Raw genomic sequence first — 23113 nt, forward strand, 5'->3', positions numbered from 1 at the left:
TAAATGCATTATTTGAACATACCACAATTCTACTTACCTGGTATTATCCAGATTTACAATCGCACAGAAAAAGAAAATAGGCTTAACTTATACCAGCAAATGTAACACTAGTGATTTTTACAATATGGCAGTTGCAGTACGTATGTCGCAAGTCATGAAAAAATCAAGGCTATACATTGTAAACATGCATGATTATCGGAAACTGTAAGAAGATGCATTGGCAAGTAGGGTCCCAAAACTGTATGATTGGTGACAATGAATCAAACCCAACAGTTAGGAAATAACTATAATACACTACCTTCATTATTAAGAAGGGAGAAAGAGTATGCACTTACATAGCAGGGAGTGTGCTATATTTACTGTACACGACCTAGTACAGGGTCTTTCATATAAACCCAGACCGAACGCACTGTCTTTCCACTCTGCGCTACGGCAGCTGCAGTACAGGAGGTGTGTGCATAATTCATGACCTTGCATGCAGCCTGCACATGTTCAACCTGACAAGCGTGAGTTGCCAGTCTGAATCTCGGCTGTTAACATGGTGAGAAAACAACTTTTACACATGAAAATATGGTGTCCCAATGATTACTTAAGAGTTGGCTCAACGGGTGGGCGATGCATTTGTTCAGCAATTTCCTGGTGAAGTGATACCTTCATGAGCACAGATTCACATAATTGTAAATAAATTTGAAACTACTGGCTCAGTGCTCTACGAAAAACTTGCGTACATATGAACAGTTATAACAGGAAAAGCTAGATGACATTGGTGTGAATCTTGAATGGTCACTGAATAAATCCCTCACAAAATTAGCACAAGTAGGGGTTTCGTTTTCTTCTGCACAAAGAGCTACAAAGCTGTTACACATCAAACCGTACAGGTTTACATGGGCCCATTGTTTAAAACCTGTTGAACCAGCTGCAAAAGTGAGATATTGCAAGTGGTATCTGCATCACTGAATGATTGTTTATTCGACCCACAGCTTTGTGTTCTTTTCAGCTGAGGGCTGTTTTCATGATAATGGTCGTGTGAACACTCATAACTCTTGCTATTGGTGTGCAGAACGTCCTAATGGTGTTCATGAAGTCCCTCATTATGAAGGACGACAATTCCAGCATTTTCTAGAAGTTAAGATTTCATATAAGATTGTATACACTCCTAAAGCAAGGCAGCCATGCGTTGGGCTGAGGCAGTTGCTGTGGCACAGAGTACACATCGTGTGCTCGGTCTGAGTTCAAGATAACTGTATGTTGGAAATTTGAGTAGACTGTGGTTGTGAAAATTCAATATTCACTGTGTCACACATTGTTTTTTTTTTTTCCTTTTTAAATCTAAATGATTAGGCCTACATTATATTATTCTTCCTTGAATGATTGAGGTTGCCAAACGGACAGAATATCAGACAAAATAAATTTAGTAATCTAATTCATCAGCTTTAACTAGTTTCCGAGTAATTAACTTCTTGCAATGAAAGTCACTTTTGTCTGTGGATGTACTATCGATGGTTGAACAGACCACTTCTAGCATGGAATTCTCACAACGCAAGTTAAGGTCAAGAGTGTTAGCACGACCAGGGATAAATAAGCAAAATAAAGGAGATACTTAGTTATCCCAACCAAAAGGCTGTCGCTGATTGAGGAAGCGCTGGATACAAGAGGCCAAGCGAATCAACTTAAAATAAGCTTAACTAATTGACTGAAATAATAATTCCTTGATCCATTTAAGAAAACTTTAATAATATCAAAACATTTATAATTTACCGACCTCAAAACTAATTTTTTTTTTTTAAAGATTCAATAATACGGTAAACACTGAATTCTATTCTGATCAATTAAAAGAATAACCCAGTAGAAAGTAAAATCCTTACATCAATGATTATTGAATGTAAACAGAAGACCTCTTTAGAATAATAAATGAACGAGGTTCAATTGAAAATTAAATAATTAAATCCACCATTACAGAATGGATAATGAAAACCTATCTAATAGACTATCTCGGTTTTCGGAGGTTGCGTGAAAACAGTAAGGACAAACCAAACACACTATATCAGTAATCGAAGAAATAATTCACGAACATGCAATAAAATACAGAAGTAGGATAAATAAACAAAAATTCCCCAGAGACGATAACTAAAATCGAAGGAGTAAGTCAAATACAGCAGAAATGATCCAATGCACGCAAATATTTCCAATACAGATGATTGTCAAGACTACAATAATAAGCAGATTCTCGAAATGTCAGATTCAACACAGCAACGCCCCCATTGCGTTTTAATTCTATTACACAGCTGTGTTACACAGGACAACCGCCATGATCAAATGAGAACACGATGTACCGAGTAAGTCATTAGATGAGCTTTCATTTAAAGCACTAGTTTTCTTTTTAACAGCCCGAAATGGCTTGAAAATATTTTAAATAATAAATATTTGATTATGTTTTAAAACAAGAAATGAAATAAAACTAGGCTTTTAAGGTTATAAAATTAATTCGTACACCATCTTGTCGGAGCTCCTTGAACACAATTATTGCTTTCGTGCACGAAACCTAATATAACTGAATGCAGAAGCAAAAAATTAACATATAATTATCTTCTTAAATTAAATTGAAACCCCAAATATTTTCACATTACAAGTTAACGACAATGACCTGTTTTCGACTCTAATTTTTTTTTTTTTTAGCCTACAAATGATCCGAACATCACCATTAGAAATTCTTACATATCGTAGACTTAAGTACTCAGCGTCTTAACACCATAAAATAACAGGATTAGTTCCTCAGTATAAAACAGTCATGACATCCAATGAAGCTACTTACGAGGTCGGTGTTTACAAGAAATAAAATTTTTTCAAAAAAACAAACCACATCTTTGGCACTTATGCCAGATGGAGAATCCATCAGCCGGGATCAAATATCCACACCATCTTCCCTTCTTGTAAGATAATTTGTATCTTTAAGGCACAACCAGCAGAGATTAGCTCAACGCGTCTTCCAGTTTTTAAAAGCCAAGAAACAGAACTGCTCACGTTGATTGTTAGAGCCACGGTTCACGGCCAAGCAAGCTTATCTTCTTGGCGGCCAGATAGCAGCACCAACTACTCACTTCGAATTGTTAGTACTAAATCCACCACTAGATGGCTCACCATCAGCAATTTAATGAAAAGCCCATACAGTTACGATATTCAACACGCGGAGATGCACACAAATGATGTGAAAGCATGAATGTAATAGAGATAACATAGTACCATGACGAGTAGTTATTCAAACTCCATTACAGAATAAGTGTCCACACAGATTGCACAGAATTGTTGGAGGAGAGTGTGGTTGTGATGCACGGAGTTTTTGTGCTTCTCTCATGGCCTCTTCATGTCTGTGTTGTTCCCCTTCAGATTGACAGCAGCAGGGATGGTCTGGTTTGAATCAATGCATCTATATGCGTTTCTTCTTTACAATGAGGCCTGCTAGGGACAATGTGCCAATTTCAATTCATCCTTATTTCCTCTTCCATTCTTTCCACTATTCCTTCATTGCACTTTGCTTTATTCTTTCCTCAGACCACTTTGGCCTGTTCCCTTTCCATTCTTTGTTGGAATCCTTCCATTCTACTTGGAGCCACTGGCAGTGCCAGTGCACTACTAGACTTCTACATAATGTATAGGTATTATAAATTTACTCATTTGGAACAAGTATTTCAGGTTCCCTATGGGAATCAACATCTGTATCAGCTAATGGCCAGGCAGGCATCAATTTTTGAAAGAGATAATCTCTAATAGTGCATTGGCACTGCTAGTGGCTCCAGGTAGTCTGTGCAGTGGTCTCCACAGTATGCACTAGCCATGTGTCTTGGTAGGTATGCTATTTGCCAACTGATGAGCTTAACTTAGCATACTGGGGTGAAATGCTGGCAAGCAGGAATGAGTTAGCTGGAAACTTCGTCCAATAACGGACCAACTATATTAGTATTATCTCCGTGGACACCAACTTATGAGAGCTGGCCATGGTCAAAGACATTTCCGAACACCAGACTTTGAGATGGTGTTGGATCGTGCGACCAACCACCCAGCAATAAGCACCCATCAACATGTGCGTAAAACGAAGGATACAGTGTGGAGAATACTAGTGGAACCGGTATTACCCCCCCCCCCCCCCTCCCCTATCATAAGGAATGTGTGAAAGCACTGGGATCAGTGGATTTTGAGCCCCACATTCACTACTGTCAATGGATTATCCACTGTGGTGCTGAACTTTGTACAGTTTGTATTGTTCATGGATGAGGCCTCATTCACTTGTGATGGTGTTTTCAACACTCTCAACATCCATGTCTGGAGTTAGGACAATCTCCATGCCACCCACACCGGTGGCCACCACAAACAATTGTCAAAGTATGTGCAGGCATTATCCAATATCACCTAATAGGGCCTTACTTTCTGTCCCTGTTTGACTGGTCCATTTTACCTGGTGTTCCTGTGAGATGCTGCCACAGTTCCTTGAGACTGTACCCCTTGTTGCCCATGAAAGGATGTGGTTTCAACACGACTGTGCACCAGCCCACATAGACGTTAATGTCTGCGAGCACCTGAACAACACATACCCTTATTGTTGGATTGGAAGGGGAGGTAATGTCCCATGCCCAGTGTAATTGCCAGATCTTGCACCTCTGGACTCTTTCCTCTGGGGTTACTGGTATTTTAAGATGTTGGTGTATACAACTCCTGTAGAAACGGGTCCAAGCTGCCAGTTTCCTGGTACAACAAACACCAGGGATCTTTGAGAGAGTATGGCAAAAATTCATGCGCCGTTGTCATGCATGCGCTGAGGCTGGTGGGTGTCGCTTTGAACAATTACTATAACCTACGTTATTATGCGATGTACTCTGTATGTCCATAACACAAATATGAATTTCCAGTCATTGGTCCCCTATCTGAATATAATCTGTTGTGGACCCTCTATTACCTATTTCAATTTGACCCAAAAGGTTTGAGACCCTGTATACTGGGTGGCCACAGTTAAACTGATGGTAGCTGGGCTGAGTGGCTCAGATGGTTGAGGTGTTGGCCTTCTGACCCCAACTTGGCAGGTTCAGTCCTGTGGTATTTGAAGGTGCTCAGATGTCAGCCTATTGTTGGTAGATTTACTGGCATGTAAAAGAACTCCTGTGGGACTAAATTCTGGCACCTTGATGTCTCCAAAAACTGTAAGAGTAGTTACTGGGATGTAAATCCAATATTATTATTAGACTGACTGTTCAGTGCAGCACAGCTCAGGCTATAATGATTGTAGGCGTCCGAAGTTTCGTAGATATGTTAACTAAGCAATGTGCTCACAAATTATGCCACAAAAATTACTAGTTCCATGTCTTGCCACCAGGTGCAAAATATGGTGCTGTAATAAGTGGTAGGGTTGCAGAAAAGGGCAGGAAAAGTCACACATGAAAATGGTGATTTTGGCATGTTGAGGATTTATGCTTACAAACACTGTTCAATATGGCCTAACTTGGCAACATGCTGCATCTGTAACATGGCATGGTTGACAGTTGCCTCCAGCATATCTGGTAAAATTAGGACATGTCGAATGCTAGCCTTTAGTTTTGGCAGTGACTGTATATTCCCTGATAATCTCCATAATTAGATGTTGCATGGATTTAGGTTGGGGGATATTGAAGATTGTGCTTCTACAAAGGGCACTAGGAAAGTTTTGCAGTGCGAGTGAATGCTTTTTCAAAATTTCCACCACACTCAATACTCCTCTCCATATGTTGAAACCAGTCACTTTTTTTTTGGTTACATTTTCACACTCTTGATCCCATGCTGCCAGAAGCTCCTTGTTGGATGAAAAATGCTGCCCTTTCAGCTCCAGCTTCACTTCTGGGAAGAGTGTGAAGTCACATGGGGCAAGATCAGGACTGTATGGAGGGTGATCAAGCACAGTCGACTGTGATCTGGCAAGAAAATCCAGTGTTACATTAGCATGATGTGCTGGAGCATTGTTGTGATGCAAGAGCCAAGTGTTGAGTTGTGACCTTGGACAGAGCTGCTTGAGAGCCTGGATGACCTGAGGCAGGCAAGTCTCACTGTACCACTTCGTAGTAACTGTCCTTTGTGTTTCTAGCACAACCTGAGTTGGGATGCCCTGTTTAGTGAAGAATACTGCACTCATCCCTTTCTTTACTGACCTTGACTTTTGCACAGTCACAGGTGTATCCTCATCTTCAAACAGCCACACCTTGTTCTGGGATTTTGTTGGGACATCGTAATAATAAAGCCAAGTTTCGTCACCTGTAACGATGTTATTGATGTTACGCGAAGTCCCATTTTCAAACTGTTTTAGCATTTCTCAACACCATTTCACTCGATGCACCCTTTCTTTGTTCCTCTGAAAGTGAATGGGGCACCCGAAGGGAACAAGTCTTTCTAACATGGAGATGGTAGTGTGGAATTGAATGAATAGCTGGTGCAGAGATAGGAGGGTCTCTTCTACCTGCTGATATGTCAAATTTTCCTTACAGCTTCAACGTTTTCCTCAGTCACTGATTCAGACGGTTGCCCTTGAACTAGGATCTTCTTCAACCCCAAAATTTCCCCTCCAGAACTCTTTCTACTAGCAGAAAATTGTCTGATGTGGATAGTCTTTCCCCCAGCACAGGAGTAATTTCCTCCAGGCACTGGTCAACAGTTAATCCATGAGCAAAATTGTAGTGGATAATTGCATGATATTCACCTTTAGACCACACTGACAACTTGCTTTCAATCCCACTGCTTGGTAACAACTGGTGAGAAGGTCATGGCTTGCTGTCTTCTAGACTGGTTTTTACCCCTCACTGTAACTGGTGTCCAGCCAACTGTCTTTGTATATTGCAAAACTTTCCTAGTGACCTTTGTAGAAAATGCCTGGTTTCTTGCAGCAAATCTTTCACCTGGTGAGTGATATGTGGTGTTGCTCCAGCTTGCTTGAAAATAGTGGTGTGGTCACAGTTGCATTCTTGCAAAGCTGGAATTATGTTGCTCAAGGAGGTCTCTAAAAGGTGCACCTAACAGGCCTGTGAGGGTCCATTTTTCTTTGAAGAGATGATTCAAGAATGAATGAGCTTGTAAAACTATACCAGTTGTGTAAACTGAATGCAATGGTTGTTCCAATTACAACTAAGGAACTGACGACTGAATTCACTGGAAGAACTTTCTAACATTATGAGTAACGAACAATTTCATTTTCTGAGTGCTTGAAACACCATATTTTTACCAATAACTATGTTGGTATTATAAATTTACTCATTTGGAACAAGTATTTCAGGTTCCTTATGGGAATAAACATCTGTAGCATCTGATGGCCAGGCAGGCATCAATTTTTGAAAAAGTCAGTCTTTAATAGTGCATTGGCACTGCTGATGGCTCCAAGTAGCTTATTCAGTGGCCTTCACAGTATGTACTATCCATGTTTGTGGCATTATTTTGAGTGTGTTGCTTATTTAGCATATCTATGAAATTTCAGATTACTATGATCATTACAGCCTGTGCTGTATTGTGCTGAATAGTTAAATTGTGGACACCTGGTACTATTACAGACAAATAAATCTGCTGGTCAACACTACAGTTGTGTTAAACCAGCATGAGCTGCACACTGCTTAGCTGTTTTGCCACCTTTAGTGTTTGCAGTCACTTGCATGCTCTCCATTCAATTAATGGACAGGATGCCCTTTGTCAATGAATATAACTTTAACATCTGGGAAAAATAAACTGACAATTTGGGGAATGGATGCAAACATTTATTAGGCTTAATGATAATGCAAAATAGATAAACTGTATTAAGGAAAACTACATGTATCAAAAAACCAATTTGGACAGCAATAATCACTCCCTCCCCAGTTTCAGGAATTAGAAGATTGGAGTAATTTATTCTAGTAGGTCTTCTCTGCCTCATGCTGGGGACCTTGAGTGGTTGATAGCAGAAGTTTTTCACTGGGTAATGGATGTGACACATCCCTCTACAGCACATATTTATGAGTGAAAACTCTGTTGATGGATCCCATGACCTTTGTCACTTGACTATAGTTGGGCCCATGAGAGTGAGTCTGATGTTTAGTGCCACTGGTGAGGAAAAGTTGATTAACTCTGCTCATGGTTGGTTGCTATGGCAATAAGATGCCATATTTAATACTATGAGCCTGGTGAGTCAAGATAGCGTCCCTACCCTGTGCTGGTGTGGTTTAAACTGTCAGAATAAATCAGTTTTGTTAGTTTTTGTAGTATAAATAAATTTATATACATATTCTAGAAAAAGTGGACTATCACATGAAATCAATTAAAAAATGCATACCTTCAGCATTGGAAATATCAGGCTACAATATTGGTACATTCTGTTATCCTTGTTGTTCATGTACTTGAATTTCTAATTCACTCAGAAAAGTTTTATAGTTTTGTCACTGAACAACAGAAGTGCACATTCTTATTCCCAATACCTAGCTTTGGTATGGTAACACTCAAAACATTCTCCTATGCAAAGACCTACATCATATTTATGGCAATATGGTCATTTTCTTGTAGATTTTCATTTTATTCTTCACAATCACTTTCATGCAGATCAGAATCCAAATCGTTATCAAGTTCTGTAATAATCTGCTTATCCTTGGGCTGTATGCAAGTGTAGGATTTCCTTTACTTGTACTTGCTTATCCTTGGGCTGTATGCAAGTGTAGGATTTCCTTTACTTGTACTTGCTTATCCTTGGGCTGTATGCAAGTGTAGGATTTCCTTTACTTGTACTAGGTCTGAAATCCATGTCTATATACAGTATCAATCAACTACTTGAGAGATGATTGCAGACTGCTAACTCACTAGACTTTCATTCTAAATCTGAAGTCATATACTGGTAATCCATCATTGGAACATGTGCGCATAAATGTGAGCTTATTGAACCAGAGTGTGGGAGGAGTATGTATGTCAACAATTAGGTAAGATCTAGCTGAGTGCACATGGCTATGAAACTTTGTCCCAAGGTTGCACCACCAATCATAACACAAACTATCAATAGTAAAAGAAATCAACACCATGTTAAAACAAACTAATTAGGTAACATGAATAGCTTTTGAGTGACTGAATTTCAAATTTCATGGCAGTAGTATTACTAACAGCAGCACTCGGGCACATGCTGCGTGGTAGTAATATTACTACTGCCGGGTGCATAGTGTTAAGCTATTGCCACATGGGTTGGCTTGCTCTGTTGCTTTTATAATATTATTTGGAGTGGTACTGTTAGTTGTTGCTGGTTTATGTAATTATTTACATGTTTGTTTTCTATCATTTTTGTTAGTTTTTTGTAAGTCAGTGACTGGTTGTACAGTTCTATTCTCTATTTAACATGTGAATTTGTTGAGGATATTGTCACTTTACATATGTAATATGTAATTTATTGGCAATGTGGAGTTCTGTCTTAAATGGTGGAATTATTAGCACATGCTTAACAATGGGTCAAAGTTTATTGAATTGCATTAGGCCTACATATTTGATTAAACATTCAGCCTGCTGCAGATGGAGGTAACTGACAATGCAGTATACTTCATAGTTATTACTTTTGCTGCTCAAATGTCAGACTCCAACTCTTGTGGGCCCAACTATAAATGAACCTTGACAGATTTTTCTCATTGGTGTGATTGTTTGGATGTATACTGAATTACATATACAAAGTAATATTCCAGTTTAAGGGATTAATTTCAAAATATATTTTCTTTGGTTGCAGTTGCTGAGAGCTGTATTTTCCTCTACTGCATGGATGAGATGAAGATTTGCTATGGCAGTTAAAAAAATTGTTTAGAAACCAAAACAAGAAAATAGTGGCTTAATTTTGCATTCATGAAAATAAGCAGTGTTGCAAGAAAGTTTAGGGACACATAGTTTATTACCATGTGATATAACAATGCATTTTAACTGTTAACATTAGGGGCAAAAGATCTTAGGTTGATGCCCTGAATAAATAACATTAAAAAACTTGACCTTGGGAAAATAGTAGTATTTTTGGCCCAAAGTAGACTTTTTGATGACTGATCATTGTTCAGTAAATGTTATAGCTCATTATTTTGACAATTAAATGCAAAATAGAGTAACTGAAGCAGTTTTTATTTATTGCTGGATTATTTGTTAAGTTTTATATTCTTAATAAGATGTCTCAAAACATTTTGCAAATGGCTGAACTTTTTCAGTTATTTTTCTAGATGATGGTGGAGGAAATTGTGAAATAAGTTGTTTGATAATCACTTTGAAGGGGCTTGTCAGACTTACAGTACTTTTTTCTAGTGTCATTATCTTGAGATAATCATACTAACTTGTTTAAATGGAAACATACTGTTTTGTACACAACAGTATAAATTCAGCACTGATTATATTGAAAATCAGAAAAGTACGTTGAGAAAATATGATTTATTCAAAAAGGCTTCATTTGCCATTGTATTTCTGTGAAGTACTAAGTCAGATTTTCAAAATAATTATGGTATTTTATTTGTAGGTTCAAGGCTGTGTAGCTCCATTTGAGAAAGTGTCATTACTGAAAGTTGTAAGAATGTTATCTTGAATGGTTCATGAGTTAAGGTGGACAACTTAGCTGAATAACTCTGTATAACATAATTTTTAGCACCCCAGTATATTATACTTTGTGGGAGTGTCTCTTGAAATGTGGTTCATAATGCCAGTTGCAGTTAGGACATTTGTGGTTTTGCTATTCTGTTCAGGTGTGACTTGTTTGTAATAGGAAGCTGGCAACTTTTTCCTTCCTACATTTGCTATTTTAACTGTCAGTTTTCCTATATTTGGAGAATTTTTGTCTGGAAATGTTCATAAAAAGTAATCTGAATGTTCAGGATACTTAACATGTGATAGTTGGTCTCTTTCCTCAGGCTTGATCATCAATTGTATTACTTATTGTAACATTCAAAAAATTATGTAATAAATGATAGAAAGAACAAAGGACTTATTTATATATTATGCTCCTTATACATTCCTTTTCATGTAACAAAGCAAGTTGTAATTGATTTGTATTGCACCAAGAACAGCTTTGGCTTCAATGCCTGTTTTGAAACAAAAAAAGCAATTTTAACATTTCAGTTTTTCCATTCTGAATACGAAATCGTGGAAATTTGGACTTAGTTTTTTTTTCCCATTTATTTTTCAGAATTACGTACATAAAAAATACAAATTTTAATTAAAAACTTACAATAATCTAATAAATTTAAGAAAAATTACAAAAAAATAATGCAATTTTACATTAAAAATGACATTTTGAGCAGAAAAACAGCTTAAAAATATACCCTAAGTCCAACACCTCATTTCAAGTGTCCAGGTTCAGCGTCGAAACTTTTATGAATCACGGACTTTCCTGTTCAAGAAAAAAAAAATCGGAAAAGTTAATATTACTAAGTACATCCAATACAGTACTGCGATTGCACAAGGGGAGAGTACTTTTCCTCCCCCCACTAGTGCAATAGCAGTACTCTCTAAATATCATCGAAGCACCCACAAAAACTGTGATGCCCGAGAATTCTTTGAGGCAACTCTCGGTATTGAACCGTTAGCGTTTTGTTATCTCAAGTGGAAACATTCCACACAGGTGTTTCTGTAGGTGCAACGATAAGCTGTTGTCGTTATAAAAATATTAAATGTAGCAGTACTGCCAACAACTGGAAGTGTGTACGTAAAAATAATGCACACAATTGCCTACTATGAAACTTCTCAGCCTGTATCCAGTCATTCGACCAAGTCGCGAATGCAATGAATGAAGCCCCCATCTAGCAGCGAGGGCAGGAACTATGCCGGCTGCCGAAGCCTGTCACACTCCTCTGGGGTGATGATTAATGACTGATAGTGTGTGTTGCTGGAATGAAAGAAAAGGAAAAACCGGAGAGAAACCTCTCCCGCCTCTGCTTTGTCCAGCATAAATTTCGCATGGAGAGACCACGATTTGAACCACCGAACCCAGCGGCGAGAGGCTGGCGCGCTGCCTCCTGAGTCACTGAGGTTTTATAATTGCCTACTAGTGAAAAAATAACCTTGCAGAATATTTTATTAACCACCCTAATTTTACTACAGTTTAAAATGGCACTGTTATTTCTTTGGTTTTGTTGGCGTGAGATATTGAAAGGGCATGTGTGTATCATCCCTTAAACTACTGTAAGTCGTAAGAGACTTATCTCATTAGAGCAGGCCTCTTTTTGCTAGTGTTTTAACATCGCACAAATACATTGAAGGTTTTTGGTGACAAAGATTTGTCCGGTGTGAAAATGGGAAATGCCTGAAGACCATTTTTAGGGCTTCCCCGAACCCACCATCTCCCAAATGCAAGCTCACAGCTACACAGTCCTAACCGCACGGCCAGCTCGCTTGGTTAGAGCAGGTCTTCTGAAAGACTGCACTATTCAATCAAGCTTCCTGGGAGGTCCAAACACTAACAATTTATTTCCTGTTGATAAATGTAAAGTTTTTATGATAAATTACGATAATTTCTCGAAATAGCCCGCCTGGTGGCCATGATCGTTACAGCATCAAGTCTATATGCTCTTGACATCATAGTTAGCCACTTCAAGTTACACTGGTCGAAAAAAAAAAATTCACCGTCAGAATGTTAGCAGGTAGGAGAGGTGATGGTATACAATTTCTAATCACTAGATTATGTGCCAAAAGCCTGAATCACATTCTAAACCTCTCCGCTGTGCTCATATGGAGTGAGGGCATATGACACAGGTGATTCGTCGTCAGACGGGGACGTTGAGCCTTCAGCAGGCTGCTTGGTGCTACTGAACAGAAGTAGGCTATGTGGCAGCACTGTGTTTCACCTCTCTCCCTCCCTACTATCATGTCATTCATATCATCTCATTAGCTCCTCTGATGAGGTTGACGTCAGAATGAGCACCCGGTCGTAAAAACTCTCTTCATACCCGACTCCGTAAAGAAACAGGGCAAGGGTTGGTCACACATGTTAACTGAACCAAGATTGGCAAGTTCTTAGGCTCATTAACTTAAGGTTCAGTTTATCTCTACCATTTTCAGTAACAACTGTTCAACACTTGCAAGAGTTGGCAATACTACTACATCAAAAAATCACAAACCATTTCTAACAAGTAAGGACAACTTTCTGATCACTGACTTGTGCGACAAATTGGTAAGCCCTCATATTATATTCAGATTTACACGATCAATCAATCATCACTGATCAGCAATTAGGGCAGTCACCCAAGTGACAGATTCCCTATCTGTTTACCTACAATTTTCTTTAAAAAAATGCAAAGAATTTGAAAAATTATTGAACATATTTCAATCCCTAACGCCCCTCTCTACACTAAGAGTCCAAATAATGAAGGTGAAAGTTCAACAATAAATAGCTCTTTTTAAAAAAAAGAAACTTTGAAAATTGAAACATGATCCTCAAGAGAATATACAAATCAATTGTTGATAATTACATGACAGCTACGAGATCTCTAAGTTTTACATGAAATTCTGATATCCTACATGCACTGGCCACACGTGCCTTAGTGGGGAGTCACTTTGACACCATACCTAATATACATACATGATTTCTTTTCGGTACAAGCATGAAAAAATTAAACAGGAAATATGACCGGCTCTTCCAAACATTTTGAGATAGGAACGTAGTATCTGAGGAACCAGCTTAAACATGTTATTTTATTTACATCTAGCTTTTACAGTACTATATCAATGACAAACCTGAGTTTATGTATAACTTTGCACCTCACAACAAAACGACAGCCACCAACTTCAATGCAAGCACGCTATTCGCGTACAAGATACCTGCATACCCTTTCAAATTGCAGGCGACTATAATCCTGGAAATGAATTCCATGTCTTCCTTTTTTGTAAGTTGCCTCACGTCGCACCGACACAGATAGGTCTTATGGCATCGATGGGATAGGAAACGGCCCTAATTAAGGCACAGTCCCAGCATTTGTCTGGTATCAAAGTGGGAAACCATCAGTGGGGTTCGACCCAGTACCCACAGCTGCATGCCCTTAAATGGACAGCCAACTCGCTTGGTCACTGTGTATGTACCACCTTCAAAGGAAGCACAGTAAAGTATTGAGTTTTCATAGAGATTTATTTATTTTCATCTGTCAATGCAATCATGAACTCGACAGATCCAATTCTAAAACGTGATACCTTTACAAGCCAACAGCCCAGTTAGGCGAGTGACAAGCATTTTACTTAATGTTATTATTACACTATTTTTGTGAACACCCAATTTTTTGACCACTGGAAATAATATAATTCTAAATACATGTAAAATGTCACTGTAAATACTACAGAAAATAGTGATAGATATATTTAACCCCTTTCTCTTCAGACTTTAGGTTTCCTATCTCAAAATGTTCTGTAGAGCATCCCCTATTTCCTGTTTGATTTTTGCAAGCATTTAGTAAAATCTAATTGAATATTGCCAACACTTTTCAACACAGATGCACAAAATGCATTTCCTTCCATCCTAACATATTCTGCAGATTGTTATGATTGGATTCAACCTCATTCAGTCGCTTTGATAATTTTGCTATTTAAAAAAACTCATCTCCATATCCGAGATATTCATGTAATATGGGTACTAGTTACACCTGAAGATCAAAAACCAGCGACACTGTTGGCTATGATAAGTTTACATCTACGAGTAAACTGAATTATGTTGACCACTTCAAAACCAAAAAGAAATCAATCATCCATCAACGATCTGCATTTAGGGCTGTTGCCCAGATGGCAGATTCCCTATCGATTGTTTACCTAGCCTTTGCAACATCATTTGTAAAATAATATACATTCTAACCAAAGAGCTAAATGAGAAAATAAATAAATTAGCCAAAGACTTTGTTCGTATTTCCTTGGGGATCGAATATAATAAATGTACTTTTGTACCAAAGCAGTCCACAGAAGAACACGGTTAAAATTCTACATCCACACGCTGCTTCAAGAAGGTTGTCCATACTTGCTTCAAAATGAAAAAAATTCTCTTGTTTACCTTCGTTACAATGTAGGAACATGAGGAAATGTTAGGCATACCATTGTAACAAACAAATAAATCAAGAGAACTCGAAGAACTGGAAGGAAGAAAAACTGAAATAAAGTCCAAAACCAGTCAGCATAAAGCACAGGAAGAGATTTCTGAAGTTATTCTTCCAACCAGGTTTTAACTACAGAAACTCAATTCAAAATTATTCTGTTTCCAAACCAAATTTTCTTAAAGCTTAATTCCTTATTATTTCCAGGACTAACAACAGAAGAGATGGTGAAATGAAAAACAAAAAATCTATGCTTTAAACATTAGATTTAAATAAGTTTCTTTTTTACTACAAGGAATTAAACCAGTTTCTTGGAGACCCAGGAATATATCTATATTCTAGAGGTACCTCCTTTTGTTTCAAAATTATGATTTGGACAGACCTGTGATATCCTAAAACAGTGTTTTCATTATCATTTGTTGAGTGATCAAATAACTATAATAGGATTGTATGACATGAGACTCATCCTATCAAATTATACTGCATCATTGTATGAGAAAAACATCATCATTCCTCTTCCCAGAACTGGTCTCGAAGGCAATCACTTCAAAATATTCCTACAGAAAGCTTTTTGCCACTTATATCTTCAGTTAAAACATCTCACCATTTTGTGTTACTTGAAATCATCACTCATTTTTTTCCATTTCTGAATCCATCTTTCTATCAGCTTGGCGTGTTTATCTGTGAATGCGAATTGTCTCAGTTGAATTTACGATATAAAAGCAGCAAATATGAATGGCGAGGAAATACGTATGCACGTTTATTTAGATAGCAGTGACGATGATTATTTATTTGAATTAGACGAAGAGTTTAGAGAATTGGCAAGTGAAGATGAAAGTGCAGTGAACTCCAGCATTAAAAATGAAACTTCAGCAACTGGACCTGTGCATTAAAAAAAAAAAGAACGGAATGATCCCGGACCATCATATGCTGTTTCTGAAGATTCAGAAGAGGAATTTCAATTGACTGCTACAAAAGCAAGAAGACGCGCGAAGGTAATGGACAAGGGTGGAGGAGGAGATATGGCACAAGACAATGACGACACTTGTCAGGTCAGTGTTGATAATTTGAGTAACAGTGACGCTGAAAATACTTCCGCACATACAAATGGGAATGCAAACGACAATAGTGTTTACCAGAATGGAACATTTCATGATAGTTAGCCTGCTAGACTAAGTTATTTATTAGATTGGAAAACTAAAAGTTCACAGGTATCTCCTTGCTGCATCACTCCACTTCAGTTTTTATGTTATTTTTCACTTCTGCATTGATGACAAAAATTATTACGGAAACTAATTCCTATGCAATAGAAGATACGGTAATAATCATAATAATATAATTATAGTTACTAATAAAAGGTCTGAGTTTAATCTGACAAGGTAAAAATGTGCAAAATTAATTTGGACCAGACTGTTGGAACATGTGACAGAATATTGGACTGCAAAAGGTAAAAATTACCTTTTGCAAAGGTTGCATATGTCTAACAGTACAGGGTCTCTCTTATAAACCAAGACCATCCAGTGGTGTTTTTACTCTCCGAGACCTAAGCAGCTGTAAGGGAGGCATGTGCATAGTTGTTGACCTTGTAAGGAGCATGCACGTGCTTCGATCTCTAGCATCAGTAGCCAGTCTGAATCTCAGCTGTTAATATGGTAAGACAGTTATCATTTCAATACCGTATTTTCGTATGTAAAAGTTATTTTAAGTACGAGTCAGCTCGACGAGTACGCGATGCATTTGTTCAGCAATCTCCTGGTTAAGTGCCACCTTCATGAGCACAGATTCATGTAACTGTAAATAAATTTCAAACTACTGGCTCAGTGCTCAAGAAAAAAAAAAAAGTGCGCACACCAACAATTTTCACAGAACAAAAGCTAGATGACATTGGTGTGAATCTTGAACGGTCACAGAATAAATGACTCACAAAATTAGCACAACAAGTAGGGGTTTCGGTTTTTTCTGTAACAGAGCTACACAACTGTTACACATCAAACCGTACAGGTTTACATGGGCTCATTGTTTTAAACCTGCTGATCTAGCCACAAGAGTGAGATATTGTGAGAGGTATCTTGCATCACTGAATGATCGTTCATTTGACCCACAGCTTGTGTTCTTATCGGGCGAGGCCTGGTTTCATCTTAATTGTCGTGTGTACAGTCATAACTCTCACTACTGGTGTGCGGCGTTTATGAAGTCCCTCAGTATGAAGGATGACGCTTCCAGCATCTTTTATAAGGTAAGATTTCATATAAGATTGCATACACACTTAAAGCAGGCCGGGCGGCCACATGCAACGTAAGTTGGGCAGAGGCAGCTGCTGTATCGCAGAGTATAAACACTGTGCACTCCGTCTGGGTTTATAAGAAAGACCATGAATTATGAAGAAAGTAGCCCTTGCAGCCCTTACAGTATATATTACAATACTTGGGCACCACCTACACCAACGTCTTCTTCCATTGCAAGCCAGAAGAGGTGATACCTCCATTAACGGATATAAAAGCAAAACTTTCCGCAGCTATAGCTATGTTTGTTAAAAGGACAGATTTTAGGATGTACTTTTAAACTGCGATGTTTCATTTATATTTATAATACATATGCAAACATTAAACTTTGTCCGATGTGTCAGCCCTTGCTTTCAGTATATCACCAGAAATCTTATCAATTCCAACTGCTTTTCTAGTTTTTAACTTTCACATCTTTTTTGTAAATATCTTTGTTATCATAGATAAATCTACTTCCTCCACCTGGATATTAGATATCCTTACATCCAATTACCTTTACATACTGCTGACTCAATATTTCTGCTTTCTGTGCTTCACAGATTAACTTAGTTACTATCTGTTGGCCATACTTTCCGCCATTCATATTTCTTTTCCAGATAACATTTGAGATCATCCGAGACAACCGAGTCTCTTTCTTTGTTGTTCCCCACAAAGCTGATTATTTTATCAAATCACTCTGCATCAGCATCACCCCAAAAACATCAGGTTGCCTATTAATTTGAGAGATGAGCCTTACATCTAGAATTTCATGTTTCTCATCTTTAACCTTTTTGTAGCTTACAAATTATTCTGTCACCGGCATGCAAACTCCCACTCCTACAGAATATCTCGTGCCTTTATGATAAACTCTCCAGTTCTGGGAGAAAAGTTTTTGCATTCAAAATATCCTGGAAGGTTTAATGACAAACACTTTACATTAATGTGCCAGTTTTTTACACATCACCAGTCTTCAAAATATATTTGTGACATAAATAGTCAACATAATAGCTCTCCGTAAGTCCTGACCAGCTGCAAATATCAATAACAACTAAGCACTGTTACAAGAATCACAGGTCGTTAACAGTCAATTTAATAAATTACAATGAACAAGTACTCACCATAATTTGAAAACTTTGCCAATCTGGAGGTTCCAAGTCTGTTCTGATGGCAAATGAGATAAGACTTGCTGACCTATAACCCAAAAATATTAGTTAGGCCTCTCAGATATGATAAAAAATCCATGTCAGGGATTTTCACTCTGTACTGGAGATTTAAGTACAGTCAAAACCGTTTATTGCAACATCGTTTTTAAGGACGTATTGGATACAATGGCAAAATCTAACGGTCCCATCTATTTCCTATAAAAGCACTGTATTAAAAAAAAAAGCTTAATATGACATCTTATAAAACGGTGTATTATTTTCACATTTTCGGAGAAATGTATCGACTATAAAGTCCAATATTTTGCTTTGTTACGTGTTTGGGGATTGTTGACAACATTGTAAAGCTTATTTTCAAACTCTTGTTTTCAGCAGACTGTAGATAACAAATCCATCTGACTTTTAAATAGTCAAGGCAAGTATTGCTTTGAAAATGTTGCAAGAGAAAAGCAAAGAAAGACATAATATGGCGATTACAAAATGGGGAAATAAACTACTAAAAAGGAACTGTGTCAGTGCTGCACCAAGCTCCTTTCAGGCTAACGGGAAATCCATCTCCACGCCCGCAGACAATGCCTCAGCCTGCAGTGTGAAAAATGGAAACAGAATTTCTCCCAGATACAATCAGCTGGGGACATGTATATAACGCCCCTCCCTCTCTCCAGACTCTACTTCTTGGAAGTTTGAAGAGGATTCGACCCCATGCGGCGAGTGGCCCTGACGAAACACCCAGCAGTATACTCCATGATGTGTTGAGTCAGCGACACCATCTCTCTGCGAACTTCACTGTGGATTACTCCTTGCCTCAAGATTGGAAGTGTGCTGGTAAAGTTCCGATTTTCAAGAAAGGGGACAAACCGTCCATTGACAACTATCAGCCGGTGTCTCTCGCATATCATGTACGTAAATGTATGGACTGCCATACCCAACACTACTGTATGGTCTACCAGCCTGGTACCGTACCATCAAAGCTAACCTTCACAAACTACAAGGAATCCAACGTCGCGCTGAATGACTAATTAACAAGAATAGCTCCCGACAATCACTTCGTTGTGTAAACACAGCAACGTCACCTTCTTACACAAGTCCCTCACGGGAGCCACTCGCCTTTCACCAGACTCTCCTTATCCTACAGCTCCGTCTGCAGGCCAAAGGGGTGTGTCTTATAACCTCCTTTGGGCAAACTGAGTCCCATTAACTAGGTTTCTTTGCTCGTTCAGCACGGCTTGGGAATGACCTCTGACAAAATTAAATGTAAAAATGTAAATATAGTTAAATGTTATGTTAGGAAGCATGTGCGGTGAGAAAATGTATAGAATAGTTGGAAGAATGAACCAGGGAGTGAAAGTTTGTGTTAATGAGAAATACAATGTATAAATTATACTTTGTTACTTTACCTGTCAATAGTGTAGGCCTATATGATGTTTTAGTGTAAGATTTAGGTGATTATTATAAAAAGGTCAAGGGGCACTATGTCCTTTTCCCCTGGCCTTTCATAGATACTGTAAAGGTTTATGGTACGGCCAATTCCAGGCATCGCATGTTTACATTTGTACATTTCTTTTTAACATATATATGAAACTTACCATCTAAACAAACTGAGATTTATGTATAATAACGTCTAGATGATACTTAACAACCTCCACAAGTTTCATTTTTGTAAACCTGATGTATGTGAAGGCAATCGTCGCGTGTTTACTTGACAGCATCGCGAGATTACACACGCGAATCAGTGCTATGGTGACATGGCATGAGGTGCTGATAAATCTTAAACTCTGCATGAAACATGATCACTGAATGATAAAATGTATATTTAATATCGCAGAAGTAATAATAAAGAAGGGGTGTGAACTCCGCTATGCCGGTCCCAAGCCCGGGGCCTCATCTTGCAGGTGATGGGGAAGGAGGAGGGGGAGGAGTATCAACCTCGTAAGAAAAAACCCGAGACCATCCGGCCCTGGATGGTAGCACCCTGTTAAAGGGCCCCTGCCTAGGGTTACAGGTGAAAACTGGTCAACAGTCTCAAAGGCAAAGGAGGAATCTTGGTTCCCAACAGCAGACAGAACGGAAGAACCTAGTTGAGTAAACCAAAAAAAAAAAATTTTTTTGATTAACGATTCGATCTTAACTTGGAATATCGGTTCCCACCCTTACAATGTACAATTTCAATTGCAGAATGGAAAGGCTGCTTCAAGATAGCACTACCCCAGGTGGCAGCTCGAATGAAAAATCCACCATTGTGCTATGCAATGCAGCGGGACCTAGGGGTCTCGGGAGTCCCAACATCTGCAATGAGGATGAGTCGGAGCATCATTGGAATCCTTCCAGACTTAAATTTCAGAGGAAATTCTTTGCAGGAACCCAGAATGTAAATTTTTTGCTAAAAACTGGCAAACAGAAAAAACTGGAAAAATTGTTAAATAAACATGAAATCCAAATTCTAGCAGTTCAAGAGACAAGATCTGTGGAAGAGAATGTGACTGAAACGGAAAGCTATAGAATCTTTAAGGGTAAACCAGTAGTCAAAATTATGAAAGGAATGCCACTACTAGGCACCGCCTTTTATGTTCATAAAACAATAGTTGATAACGTATTAGATTTCAAATCAAGTTCAGAAAGGTTATATCTTCTCACAATTAAGTGTAAGAACAAAAAGTACACATTTGTCAACTGCCATGCACCAATGAATTAAGATAATAAAAAGAATCCTAGTAAAACTGAAGAATTCTGGGATCTACTGGACAATGAAATAACTAAAATCCCAAAATCAATTGTTACCATACTACTGGGTGATTTTAATGCTCAAATAGGTTGAGAAAAGATCTTCAGAAAAACTGCAGGGGAATATCCAGCACACGAAAGAACTAACACGAATGGGATAAGGCTCATTAATCTGTGTAAATCCTTCTAACTAAAGTTAATGTCGACATTCTTCAAGAAACTCCCAAGAAAAGCTACAACCTGGAGATCTCCAAATCTGATGTTACGCGAATTCCAATTAGACCATGTAGCGATTTCTCAAAAGAATATTAGAGAAGTCATGAATGTTAGAGTAATAAGAAGTGGGGATTTTGACTCTGACCACTATCCTTCAAAAATTAAGCTGAAACTGTAACCAACCAAAGCACAAAAGAAACCAAATAGACTAATGAAATATAATACAGATAAACTCAACATTTCTCAAGAAGCAATTAAGAATTTTCAGAAAGAAATTAAAATAATTCAACGTGGTATTTGGCAAGAAGTGTCAAAACAAATTAACAATGCATCAAGAAAGATATTTGGGTCAGCTAAAACAAAAAAAATAGAAGATCTGGTGGAATGGCATTTGCGAAGAAGCACTAACGGCAAGAACCAAAACATGGAGAATATGGAAATGTTCTAGAAAGAATGAACATTATGAGTTATTTAAACTACAAAGGAAAGAAACAGCAAGAATTATGAGTGTCAAAAGGTCATATGAAAAATCACAGCTACTGGAAATACAGGATAATTTCGTACAAAATAATTCACGAAACTTCTATCAAACCTTCAAGAATAACCTGAAGGGCTATAAAGCTCCGAGTATTTGTTTCAGAGATGAAAATGGTAAAACAGGCCTTAACAATGCTGAAAACTGTGAAATACTGGTAAAATACTTTGAAAACATTCTGAACTGTCCAGAACCAAGCCATAAATTTCAATTTCCAGAGATTCATGAAAACCTAAAATCTGATTTGCCGCCATTTGTCCAAGAAATTAAAGATGCAATTAAATTTCTAAAATATAATAAAGCTAGTGGGGAAGATTCCATAACAGCTGAACTTTTGAAATGGTCAAAACCAAAAATCATTGAAGATTTACAAATAATTTTTGAAGAAATTTGGAAAACAGAGAAGATACCAGAAGAATGGAAAGTGGCTCTAATACACCCATTACATAAGGGTAACAAACAAGATGTCAACAATTATAGGTATTTCTCTTCTACCAATTGCTTATAAAGTATTCACAACAATATTACTCAACAGAGTACAATCTACACTTGACAGTCAACTGGGTGAATATCAAGCTGGGTTTAAAAAGGGCAGGTCCTGCTCTGAACAGATATTCAACTTGAAGTCAGTAATTCGTCACAGACAAATGAACTCCAAAGACATAGTCGTTACATTCATCGATTTTAAAAAAGTTTTTGACTCTGTTGATAGACAAATCTCAGACAAAACCATACGTGAGTTTGGAGTTTAAAACCAAATTGGCAAACCAGATTTGCGAAACCCTTACAGACACAATTTCAAAAGTTAAATTTATGGGTGAGATATCACGACCTTTTAAAATAAAAACAGGTGTCAGACAAGGTGGTGGCTTATCTCCACTCCTTTTCAACTGCATCTTGGAAAAAGTTGTGAGAATATGGAACGAAAAACTGAAGCACCACAATATATTACCACTTATGCTGAGTAGAAAGAATAGAGATGTTGCAATAAGCTGCCTAGCATTTGCAGATGATTTTGCCACATTCTCTGAAAGCCTGGCTAATACAGCAATACAAGTAAATCTTCTGGAAGAGACAGCCAACATGGCAGGCTTAAGAATTTCGGCAGAGAAAACAAAGTTCATCAGAAATATAAAAAATGCTCCAAAATTGCTAGGAACAGATGTTGGTTCAATCGAAAGGGTAAAGCAA

At 37.9% G+C, this 23113-nt stretch overlaps 2 long non-coding RNA genes across 2 annotated transcripts in view; one reads left to right on the forward strand and one right to left on the reverse strand.

Moving 5' to 3' along the window:
* The window catches only part of LOC136885789 (uncharacterized), a 50683-nt gene extending 39761 nt beyond the window's left edge, over nt 1-10922 (forward strand). The window contains exon 4 of the long non-coding RNA XR_010861616.2: nt 9725-10922. This is a non-coding gene — a long non-coding RNA (uncharacterized lncRNA). The remainder of the gene's footprint in view (nt 1-9724) is intronic.
* A 306-nt stretch (nt 10923-11228) lies between these two features.
* The window catches only part of LOC137503026 (uncharacterized), a 29838-nt gene continuing 17953 nt past the window's right edge, over nt 11229-23113 (reverse strand). Inside the window, exons 3-4 of the long non-coding RNA XR_011018999.1 lie at nt 18409-18481; nt 11229-11353 (exon numbers count right to left, since the gene is read on the reverse strand). This is a non-coding gene — a long non-coding RNA (uncharacterized lncRNA). The remainder of the gene's footprint in view (nt 11354-18408; nt 18482-23113) is intronic.

The sequence above is a fragment of the Anabrus simplex genome, chromosome 14 (genome assembly GCF_040414725.1).
Source record: "Anabrus simplex isolate iqAnaSimp1 chromosome 14, ASM4041472v1, whole genome shotgun sequence".
Taxonomy (NCBI): domain Eukaryota; kingdom Metazoa; phylum Arthropoda; class Insecta; order Orthoptera; family Tettigoniidae; genus Anabrus; species Anabrus simplex.